The following is a 12682-nucleotide window of genomic DNA, read 5'->3' as shown; positions in this document are numbered from 1 at the left end:
CGAAGTCGGACACTCAACCGACTGAGCCACCCAGGCGCCTCCCCCACCCCCACTGTCTTTTCTGTCACAGCCCGCAATTCCCTTTCCAAGTCCTCCGGCCTGCCCCCCTCCCCTCACCCCAGATCCTGTCCTGGCCCTCTTGCAGAGAGCTTTGTTTGCCTGATGGATACTCCACTCCCTGTAAGTTATTATGTTTCTGGATCCAAACACACAGGGGACTCTACTTCTAGGAGCATGTGCTACATCAGAATGGCTTTCAAACTTTCATGCTGGTGACCTACAACTTGGTGCACGTGCGCACACACACACACACACACACACACCTGAGTCAAAAATCTCGCAAAGCAACACTTCCTGTTACTACATACCGTGCCTTCTGTTATTTTCCTATTCTATTCTCTCTACCCTACCCCACCCCCACATTTACAACATCCTGGTTGAAATCCACTAAAGTGGTTTCCCAATCCCCTAATGGTTTATGGTCAGCGGTTTGGAAAACACTGGCTGAAATCCGAATGAAAGGGCATCGAGGGTGTCCCGCAACTCAGTGTTCCCACGGACACTTCTTCTCCTGCCCTTTGCCCCACATCCCACCTGCCCCTTGTGATGAAATAACAGTTTAACATCTCTAAATGCCCCTTTCACTCAAGGACTAACTCAATTAGGACTGAGCTAGTGGGAGCCTGAAGCCGATTAAGGGAAAACAAAGGAAGCTTTGGGGTTTACCTTCAGCTTTTATGTTTCCAGGAGTTTTTCTCTCTTCCCAAGCTTAGTCCTAGGCATCAAAGGGAAGGAGGGAGAGGGGAGGGAGGTGGGGAGGTAGGGAAGGGGGAGGGAGACAGGGAGGGAAGTGGGGAGGGGAGGGAGGGAGAGAGTGAAGGAGGGAAAGGGAAGGGAGGGGTGGAGGGAGGAAGGAAGGGGGGAAGTAGGGAGGGAGGGAGGAGGACCCCACCACACACATGCCCCTTCACCTGCTGAGGGCAACCAGTGCCAGGACTGGTCGCCCACACCTCGCCCGGTCCATCTGTCCAAGGCGAGCCGCAGCTCTCCAGGGGGAGCTGTGCAACTTTGTTCCCTCCCCACTCCCTCCCGTTTCTCTTCCTCCCCTCTCACAATTCTCTATCAGACTGTCTATCCGGTCAGCAAATGACCGTGGGATTTCTGCTATGTGCTGTCTCTCCCAACAGAGGAGGACGACCCAGAAGAAGACAGACAGGTCCCTGAAATCTTGGAGCTCTCTGGGCCTGCCAGTCACCGCATGGGAACGATGAGGGTGTTCAGTGGAGGAGAAAGGAGGGCGCGGTGCTCTCGGGGCTTATGGTCAGAGCTGATCCCCGACTCGGTCCACGGGCTTCTGTGACATGTCCACAAATGTTGCAGGTGCCTTGGATGCCCCCCGTCATGCCATTTCTAGGGCACAGCCCACGAGTGGACATTCTTAAGAAGATGTTGGTGGCATGGATGCTGCTCTCCAAGCCCCTAACCACAGGGCGGGGCAGCTCCCTGCTCTGACAGTCAGAGCTCGTCACCTCCCTTCCCATCCTCCCCCCGCAGCTCAGCCAAGGCATCCGTGGGGCCAAAAGAGCTGAGTGGCCCTTCGGCTCCCCCGCCTTGCCTGACACAGACACGCAGAGCATGCTTGGTGGACATTTGCCGAATCCACTGAAATGGTCCATTTAGGCCTCTCTACAAATCTGGTCCCTCCTAGACCAGGGCCATCCGACAGAATGTCAATGTGGGCCACACCAAAGCGAAAAGGAGCAGGTGAAATTAGTTTTAGTACGACTGCATGTTTCATGTGACTCCATATACCACAAACATTAGCATCTCAACATACGATTATTAAACTTATCGATAAGATACGCGTAAGGGGTGCCTGGGTGACCTAGACCTATTTCGGCCTAGGTCATGATCTCGCAGTTCGTGAGCTCGAGCCCCGCCTCGGGCTCTGGTGCTGATAGTTTGGAGCCTGGAGCCTGCTTCGGATCTGTGTCTCCCATTCTCTCTCTCTCTCTCTCTCTGCCCCTCCCCTGCTCACACTGTTCCTCTCTGTCTCAAAAACCAAACGTGAAAACGATTTTTAATAAGATGTATGTGAATTATTATATAAAGCTGTTAGTTAGAGTTCATGTTCTTTTTGTTTGCTTTTGGTACTGGATCTTTGAAATCCAATATGTGTTTTACGTCGCTGCACATGTCAATTTGGAACTGCCACATCTAAAGTGCTCCATAGCCACATGTGGCTTGCGGCTGCTGTCCTGAGCAGCAGCTCTAGACTCCCCCGCCCCCAGACCTCGGGGTGTCTAGGGTAGAGGTCGGACGCGGTTCAGAAGGAAGGCAGTGAGTAGAGCCGTGGTATCACAGGCTACAAAGCAAGCTGCTTCCAGAAACCTTTCCACCGCAGCCCCGCGATGACCCCCGTCCCCCCTTCCCTACAATCCTCCTCATTTGCCTTCCCCACCCAGCTCCGTCTCTTGGGTGGGGACAATGGCAGCGGAAGAAATAAAAGGACTTGATGTGTGAACAGCTGTCACGGACCATCTGGCTGCCCCTGGTGAGGAGCCTCAGCTGACCCCACACCCGGCCTAACCCCGTTACCTGGAGAGAGCCAGCCTAGAAGCACTCCCCAGCAACACGCACATCTCTGCTGGCTGCATTTGGCTCAAGGGTAGTGACAGCTGAGTTCGATGACCGTGTCCGTGGTGTGGCTTCTGAAGACTCGTAGCCTCCAATCAATTTAGGTCGCCTTTTCTGGGATGGTGGAGACACGCACAGACTGGCAATTCGACGTGAGCTCCTTTTATTAGAAATAATCAACCAGATGGCCCTTTGCGACACGTCGATGTGCCCTTTGTATAGTCAGCGCTGTTCAGCCTGCTTGGTTTTGAGCCGGATCCCGTCGCTGTTCTCCCCGACAAGAATCCATTTCCCTCCCGTAAGCGCGTCAGCCTTTCCATAAGGGACAACTTGGAGCAGAGCACAACGCCAGCTTGTCATATGCTAGACTGCTAGCACCTCGGTTCCAGAACGTTGCAGCTGGGATGGTCTTACTTCTCCCCTAGGCCTGGGGATTTGAATGTTCCCTTGTAAGTACAACACTTTCTTTCAGATGAAAGCTTATGGGGGCCCTTGTTGAAGATAGATTCTTCTGCAGGAGCCAGCAGATGGGCACAGAGCCTCCCCCCTTCCTCCTCCCCTGCCATTCCTCGAGGATCTCTGTGTGACCAGAGCTGGCTAGAAAACCGATGATTCTAGGCAAGCCACTCATCGTACACATCAGATAAGCAAGGCCCAGGGGCGCCTGGGTGGCTCTGTCAGTTGAGCGTCCGACATCAGCTCGGGTCCTGATCTTGTGGCTCATGAGTTCGAGCCCCACCTTGGGCTCACTGCTGTCAGTGCAGAGCCTGTCTCAGATCCTCTGTGCCCCTCTCTCTGCCCCTCCTCCGCTTGGGCTCTCTCAAAAAAGAAATAAAACATTTCAAAAAATTAAAAAAAAAAAAAGATAAGCAAGGCCCAGAGCAGTTGTGGGCGCCACGGTCGCACCATGCTGTGACAGAACCCGCCCTAAATTCCAAGACCTCTATTTTAGTGCTAGTGCTCTGTGCTTCCAGAAGGTTCTGTGGAAGATCTTTCTCAACAGAGAAGTGAGTTCTTTCTTAGAAATAAATTATGGAGACGATGATTAGGATTTATAGTATCGAGAGCTGTATGGGAGGCTTTGTGCAGTGGATTTCACGTACATTTTCTTGGCTCCTCACGACAACTTAAGTATTTGATTATTGTCTTCATTTTACAGAAGAGGGGACTGAGGTTTGGCTATGCCACCCACGCAAGGCCATGAAGCCCGCTGGCAATAATGGTTGGGTTTGAACTTGGCCTGTTCCAAATCCAAGCCTTAACAGCTCAGATACTGCCTCCCACACATCCCAGGGCTCTGGGCATGGGTCACGTGAATGGAACACATAGCATATTTCCTCCCAGAAAAGGCATCATCAGTGGTAGTTAGGTTCCACGCCAGCCCACAAATTCAAAATCAAAATGGTTCTACTGCCTTAGTCCAAACGTGGTCACCCCCACCGGTCCTCGGGACCTGGGAGCTGCTGGGACCTGAGTCCTACGTCCCCAGAAGCACGGGCACCGTGGGCTGCCAGCTGCCTTGAGTCCCTCGCCCCTCTGAGGCCCTGAGTCTGTGGAGCCTGGCCCTTGGAGAAGATTGGCTAGAAAAGAAACTGGACCTCAGCCACTGTGAGGTTAGAGGAAGCTTTGATGCAAACAGGAAAGGGGAAGCCCCATGAGGGTTCTGGGGGTAACTTAGAAAGAGAACAGGAGGATTCTAGATAGGGGTGCGGATGTCAGTAAAGACTCGGCCTGGGGTAGGAAGGCCAAATCCAGCAGATGAGAGTGGAGACAGCTCTCATGGGTCAGGTCCATGGGTCAGGGTGGCCTTTCTGTGTCTGACTGTATTTGGAGGACTGTACGTGACAGGTGAGGAACGGGCCGTTCGGCTGGTCCACGGGCAAAAGTCTGGAGTCAGGCCCTGGATGCAGGCATGACATCTGCTCAGAGAGACCCTCAGGGATGTGCCCACTCCCCAGTCTGCCCCGTGACCTGCTCAGAATGTCTCTGACCAGCTGCCACCACTGTCCTAGTCCACCAAGAGCAATGGCCAACGTCAGAGACCACAGAGGTGCCAAGAGGTCTGACAGGGGATCTGCAGGGACTCACTGAGGTCCTGAGGAAGGTGCCGGAGCTCCCCAGGAGGCTGGCCTTGCCTTTAACAAGAGCTCGGGACTGGACTGTCGCTGTCGCTCTAATCAGGAGACCCACCCTGAGAGCCTGTTGGACCAGGCGGCCGAAGCCCAGACAAACACTGCATGAGCTCACTGGTCTGCGATTGCAGCTTGGATGTGTTATCTGACATGTGGACTTTGGACCGAGGTTTTAACCAGAAAAAAATACGCATGAAATCTCGAAACAAAAGAAAATGTTAACTTGAAACATTCCACTTTATCTTACAGCTGTTCGGATCCAAACACCACTTAATGGCAAAGCCAAATTCTGTAATGGGCCCTCTGGGAAAGAAGTAGAATGAGGGGATTTCCAGAAATGGATAAGGAGGTTAGAGTCTGCAGGACATGAAAATTTTAAAAAGAAGGTGAAAGACCAGCCCCAGAGTTTGGTGGGAACTTTGACACAGGGCATCAGAGCACACAGCCCACCTTCCCTTCCACTGCCTCAGTTTTCCAGGACAAGGTTCGGGCCTTGTTTTGCGGGTGGATGTATATAATCACCTGCAGATCTGTGGATGCTTTAAAGCACGAGGGAGACGAGATCTCCACGCGGGAGCTTCATGGATGCTCTTCCACGGACGTGGGTGGAATTAAAGCTGTGGACGGAGATGCGCCTGCTTAGGCGAGACGGTAGGGACACGAGGGGGTCTAAAATGGAGCCTTCATGTTAACCTTTAAAAGTTGGATAGAGAAGGAAGACCCAGCAAGCAAAACCGAGGAAGCCTATGGCGTGTGACCCATTAACTACTGTATTCCCCAGAACCAAACCCCGTGCGTTGTACAGAGTGAGTAATCAATAAGTAAGTATTTATTAAATTAATCAATATGTTACCTTAGCTCTCTTTTCCTAGGGAGGGAAACCAGGCTTGTGTTGATCAGCCATTGCTGTCATGGTGCTGTGTAACAAATGACCCCAAAGCTCAGTGACTCTCCAGCGTCATACCCAGTTCCAGTCTGTTCCACGTGTCCCATTTTGAGGCTGAGGCCGAGGGACAGTGGCTTCCTTAGGCATATGCCCTCATGGCAAGCACTTTCAGAGCCATTGCCCACAACACACCCACCCCAATTCTCTCAGCAAGTCACGGCCACGTCTGAAACCCAGAGGCAGGTAGTAGATGAGAAAGGGCATAAGCGTTAAGTTTTAGAGACTGAGGGATCTGGGTTCTGGGTTCAAATCCCAGTGATGCCACTAGTAAATACATGAACTCAGCCAAATTAACCTATCCAAGCCTCGCTCTCCTCACCTTTAAAATGGGTAAAATAGTAGGTACTTTCAGGAGCTTTGGAGAAGAAACATTATACGCACAAAGCACCCAACGCATTACCTGGCACATAGTAGGTACCCAATGGTCAGTCGCTACCGTGGTCTGTGACCTCATCTCCTAACCTTAGTACGGAATATTAAAAGCTCAGCCGTGTTGATCAGAGCTACATGCTCACATCTCAGGCACAGCTGTGCCTCTATCCCCCAGCAGCCCTGTGGTAAAGCCCACTCTAACGGCAGCCTCTGGGATGTGCCCAGAGATAGGGGAAAAGGCAGGGAAGATAATCCACAAGTCTAAGGCAGACTGAAGCTAGTATCTTTCAAGTTTCCAACCCAGCCCCTGATCAAACGCCTCCCAGGTTTACTGGAGCCGCTGCTTAGTTTTCATCCAGTCCGGGCCCACACTTTTGCCTAGAGACATTCGTACAAGAACTCCTCCTGCTTCCTAGGCCCAGGCTTGAATTCTGCCTGTGTCTTGAGTAAAAGACCAAAATGTTAATGAGGAATAGTATTCTGCAGGCAGATAGCTTTTCCAAATGATCCTTTTCCCAGATTGCCTCTGAACTAGACCTTGGCCTGAAATGTAATATCCAGAGTTGGTTTTTTTTTTTTGTTTTTTTTTTTTTTTATAGCTTGTGAAGCTTTTTTTTTCCATGAATGCTCATGTAAAGATGAAGAATTCATACGATCCAATGAAACGTCTGGCATCGGTCCCAGGTTTATTCACTGAAGGCGATACTCTGTTGTTCTCATCCACTATTTGGTAAATTACCAGCAACGCTATCAGAGAAATTGATGAGTAGAGCTGGTGTTGTCACCCTGATCACATTGACCATTTAGTACGCTTGTCTTTATAGCTCTTAAGAAATGTATTTCCGTAACTCAGCATTCTTTCTCAAATCTTCAGCAACAGATTGTATTCGACATTAATGCATTCACTCCACAGTATTTATTGAGCACCTATACGTGTCCCATGCTAGGGGCTGGGAATTTATAGTAAATAAATACTCAGCCACTGCCTTTGGGGAAAAAAATTAGATGAAGGAACACAAACCCAAAGAGTATAAAATTTGGCTAAAACCACACCGCACATTTGAGCCGAGATGGGGAGTCGTATATCCTAACAGGACCAGCTACATCATTTGCAAACGTAGTAAATGACATTAGGAGGCCCCTGTCCAAAAATTGTTAAGAATCTCAAGACACCGACAGCAGAGAACTAAGCCAAATGCAGCATCCTTCTGTCTCCCGCCCATGCAACCGGCCCTTTTCTCTGGGTCATATTTTTTAAATCAGTTTCTACTAATTCCATAATTAAATGAGTACGAAAGAAAGAGGGAGTGCTGTCGAATATAGATGGAACCACCCATGAGGCCGAAGATAAAAAATAAAACAAGCAGGAAATTCACATATGGTATTTCTGTTTGCTGGCCTGTTGTCAAAGTGAAGTGTTTAGTTAGAGTCTTGCCTTGATAAGTTCCTAGCAGAACACCACAGTTTGAATTTCTGAGTGCTTTCATCCCACACAAAGGAGTTAGAATTTTCCAACACGCTTATCTGTGCACAGACTCTGAGGAAAAAGATCTTACGTACACGGCCAAGCCGGCCACTGTACTGTGTGCGTTGGAATACAGAGCAAGCTACGTCTGTGGCGTTTCTGGTTTCTCTCTTTTCAAAGGGAAACATCGGCTGCCAAAGGAAGGGAGGTCAGAACAACCATACCCTTCAGTAGGGGAGACCAGTTGTCCCAGGAGATTTCCTTCCCTTCTTCTGATCCCCTGGGGGGCTGGGTCCCCCAAGGTGCAGAAGTCCTGCCAGAAGCCCCTGGGCCAGGCTTCAGCATCAGCTGGGGACATGGGATCTGGCGGCACTGGGAGCCGTTCCCCACTGGGCCCAGATGTCCTCTTAATGGTTTACACACCCTCTCTGTATCTGTTTCTAGTTTTCAGGCCACAGAGCCAAGTGTGACATCAAACATCCCTCGAACTCGTCGTCTTGCAGAGCCAGGTTGGGGGAAAAGGAGTCAGCTGTGAAGAGCGGTCTTCTTCTCTTGCCCCTTCTCCTGTCTCATGTTCTCGTCGCAATTCTTCAGTCTAAAATTCATTTTCAGGGGCGCCTGCGTGGCTCTGTTGGTTAAGCGTCCGGCTTCGGCTCAGGTCATGATCTCACGGTTCGTGGGTTCGAGGCCCGCGTCAGGCTCTGTGCTGATGGCTCGGAGCCTGGAGCCTGCTTCCGATTCTTGGTCTCCCTCTCTCTCCACCCCTCTCCCGCTCGCACCGTCTGTCTGTCTCTCTCTGTCTCTCAAAAGTAAACATTAAAAAAAATTCTTTTAAATAACAAAATAAAAATAAAATAAAATAAAATTCATGTTCAAAAGCCCCCAAGTCGTTTCTCAGCAGCAGACTGGGCACTGAAGAGAGGGATGATGGGAAGGTGGGGCCCACCTGCCTGGCTTCCCCTCCACGCCTCCATTGCCACATTCTCAGAATTCCGTGCCCAAGTGTTAAAGAGGAGGGCCCTGAACACCATCCTGGGCCACAGCAAGAGTTTAAGTAGCTTGGACTCAGGTAGCCCTGGAACAAACAGGAATCCCCCAAGCTCTGTTCTTCCTCCAGCTTTGCTATTAATTGGCTGTCCAATCCCAAGCAGAGAGTTAACTCCAGAGCCAACAAAGGGATGGGTGGGTATGGGATGGCCTGCTCCACAGGGGGTTGTAAAGGGTTTCAGAAGGAATTCATCAAATTTGAAGCTCCTTGGAAGGAATAATGAGGCCAGGTCCCTGAATGTATTACAGTAGGAGGTAAAGGGGGTGGCTCCTTTGAAGGGAAGAGAGGTAGATACTTCTGTGCCACTTTAGGGAAAGAAAAAGAATCAATCTCTCTCTGCCTTCTCTGTAGCACGTGCACACACACACACACACACACAGGTAAAACAAAATAAAATAAAATTAATAGTAATAACAATAAAATAGAAATTTCCATCACATTGATAAGTTAGCCGTAGAGGATTTAAAATGGCTTTGGGTAAAGTTTCCCAGGAAAAGGAGGAGCATCCTTCACCATAGTTTGTTCATTGTTGTTTTCTAGAAGCAGTCTGGGCCCCTTTACAACCACCCTCCTTACACATCTCAATGAAGGCCTCAGCATGAAGTCTGGTCAGGCACTGAATCCGGAGGACAAGGCCCTTGCAGAAAGTCTCAGGATGCGTGGCAACCTGCCCAAGGGCTCATGTGTTTATTCTCTGCATCCCATGGTAAATTGAAGAGGTTTCAACTGAAATAAAGACGATAAAATGTTAACACATCATGAAGGATTTTGTTAATATGATACAATTCATGTTAAAGTTTAAGGAGCCCCGGATAGCCAAACAATCTAGAAAAAGAACAAATGTGGAGCTCTCCTACTTCCTGATTGCAAAACTTACTGCAAAGCTCTAACAAGTGCAAGACAGTATGGCACTAACCTAGGGACAGACATATAGGTCAATGGAGTAGAACAGAGAGCCCAGAAATAAGCCCTTGCCTATACGGTCAGTGGATTCTCAGCAAAGTTTCCAAGGTCATTCAAATAATTCTAACTTGGTCAAAGACCTAAACGTGAACACCAAAACTATAAAACACTTTCTAAAAACTTTTTCAAGTTTGGGGCGCCCTTCAGCTCACAGTCACAGCTCACAGTCTGTGAGTTCGAGCCCCGCATCAGGCTCTGTGCTGACAGCTCGGAGCCTGGAGCCTGCTTCAGATTCTGTCTCCCTCTCTCTCTGCCCCTCCCCCACTCATGCACGCACATGCGTGTGCGCTCGCTCTCGCTCTCTCTCAAGAATAAATAAACATTAAAATTAAAAAATTTTTTTTCAAGTTTATTTTCAGAGAGAGCCAGAGAGAGAGAGCGTGAGCAGGGAAGAGGCAGAGAGAGAGGGAGAGGGAGAGAGAATCCCAAAATCCCAACAGGCTCCTCGCCACCAGCACAGAGCCGGACATGAGGTTCCATCTCATCAATTATCAAACTGATAATGACCTGAACCAAAATCAAGAGTCAGACACTTAACTGGCTGAGCCACCCAGGCACCCCTAAAACTATAACACTCTTAGAAGGGAACATAGAAGGCAATCTTCATGACATTGGTTTTGGCAATGATTTCTTAGAAACGACATAAAAAGCACAAGCTTCAAAAGAAAACATATAAAAATAAGACTTCCTCAAAACTTTTGCAACAAAGGACACTATCACGAGAGGGAAACAAAAGCCCAAAGAATGGGAGAAAACGTTTGGAAATCATGTATCTGATAAGGGATTACTCTCCAGAATATATAAAGAAGTCTTGGGACTCAACAGCAAACAACCCAACCTAAAAATGGGTGAAGGACTTGAACAAACATTTCTCCAGTAAGCCTGTGAAAAGATGCTCAACATCACTAGCCATTAGGAAAGTGCAAATCAAACCACAATGAAATACCCGCTCACATTTGTTAGGATGGCCATTATGTAGAAAGAAAAGAAGGGAAGGGAGGGGAGGGGAGGGGAGGGGAGGGAAGGGAAGGGCAGGGAAGGGAAGGGAAGGGAAGAAAAATAACAAGTGATACATGATACCTGTTGATGAGCATGTGGAGAAAATGGAACCCTCTTGCATTGCTTATGGGAATGTAAAATGGTGCAGCCCCTGTGGAAACCAGTTGGGCAGTTCCTGGAAAAGGTGAACATAAACCTTCCATGTGATCCAGCCCTTCGACTCCTAAAATTCAAAAGAATCGAAAGCAGGGGCTCAAACAGCTCTTTGTCCATCCATGTTCACAGCAACGTAATTCACGGTAGCCCAAAGGTGGAAATGACCCAATTGCCCATCGAGCAATGGAATGGATGAACAAAATGTGATATACACACCGGGTGGGGCGTTATTCAGCTTTAAGAAAAAAGGAGACCCTGACACGTGCCTCAACACGGAAGAACCTTGAAGACATTACGCCGAGCGAAGTAAGCCGGCCACAAAAGGACAAATACGGCAATAATTACACCCGCACGTGGTACCCCGAATAGTCAATTCCATAGAAACGGAAGGTAGAACGGAGCTTACCCGAGTCCGGGTGGGGGGAGAATGGAAAGTTCTAGTCTAATGTGTGCAGAAGGACACCCTACTCTTATCTCACCAGATCGTGAACATTTTAAGTTAATTCTACCTAAAAGTCAGCCTCTTCCATCGCTACTGCTGACAGGGCTGGACAGCCCAGCACAGGCCCACCAGGTGCCGACGTCACATGCTCCCTTTGTGTGTGTGTCACAGGGGGGCCTCCCGAGCCCACCCAGCCCCTCACGGAGGGCAGGCCAGGGGTTTCCAGGCCAAGGTTGCACACAAGGTCCAGATGCCGGCCTCTGCACCCCGGTCGCTGGCTGCCATTTCTGCCTGGGGTCTGGCTGGCTCCGGGCTGGACTGTCAGAGAGAAGGGGTTCTCGGGGGCCCCAAACTCTCTTGTCCCTCCTCCTCCTTTTTTTCTCCTCTTCTTCTTTCTCTTGGTGCTCCTCTTCCTCTTCCTGGTCCTCCTCGCCCCCCCAAAGCCCAGGGGTAGCTGTCCAGGGTGAGGGACCCCACTCTCCCTCTCCATTTTTACCAACCATGTTTTGTTTATACCCACGGATCCTCTCCCTTTCTGAGGCCTCGGTGTTCGGAAAGAAGAATCAGAAGCCTTTAAGCCCGCGTCTTCTTCCTCCCCTTCGGTGCCGCACTGAGGGCACGGGGCTCGCAGCCCGGTCGTTCCTGGAGTGGGGGTGGGGGGGGATGGGGGGAGGAACCTTCGCGCAAGTCGGGATCTGAAAATGTCACCCGTGCGCCACAGCCGCCTCGCACCGGTGGTAAACTGACACCTGGCGAGGTTGAACGATGCGCCCAGGCCCATCAGCCGGTCGGGGTCACCGTGCAAGGCTGCCCATCTGTCGGTGCCAAGGCTGGGTGCCTTCCACCGCAGCCACCGGCCTGGGGCTGAGGACGGTCTGCCTGGGACCCATCCTGGTCCTCGTCCCCATGCTTCAAGCCTGGGAACGCACAGCACTCCCTCCCCTGCCTTTCCAGCCCCGAGGGCTGCTGTCCTGCAGCTGTGTGGGGTGGGCCTGCCCAGCCCTGCTAATTGGACACAGCTGTCCCACCAGCATCCCTGGACTTGGCCGTGAGGCTGTTCCAGCAACACATGTGGTTTCCCGCTGAACTTAGAGTGAAAGTCTCTCCAGCTGGGGGGCCGGATCAGCAGGTGGCACAGTGGGGCGGGTTCCTGCCCCCCTCCCGGGGGGCAGAGGTTCCGGTTTGCTGCTTCTCATGGAGACCAAAGCCGACAGAGATGGTCCCGGCAGAGCACGCACCCTCCCGCCATTTCGTCTTGCCTCTGCAGAGACCAAGGCCACCCGAAAAACAAGCAGAAACAGAACCAAGCCTTCCCCCCATCATCCAAGTACAGCGTGTTCCCCGTTGACCTTCGGAAAAGATGGGTACGTAGAAAGAAGCAGAAAAGATCGCCCAGCCCTGCTGGGCGGCCCTCTGGCAGCATCTGTGTGTGCTCCCTGCTGACTTCTGCACATGTGTTCTGCTCCCTCCCACCACCTGCTCGGGCCAGGCCCAGGCCTTCTTTGAGATACAGTAAGGCCAA

The sequence above is a fragment of the Panthera uncia genome, chromosome D2, assembly GCF_023721935.1.
Source record: "Panthera uncia isolate 11264 chromosome D2, Puncia_PCG_1.0, whole genome shotgun sequence".
NCBI lineage: Eukaryota > Metazoa > Chordata > Mammalia > Carnivora > Felidae > Panthera > Panthera uncia.
Note: the sequence above shows the minus strand (reverse complement) of the source record.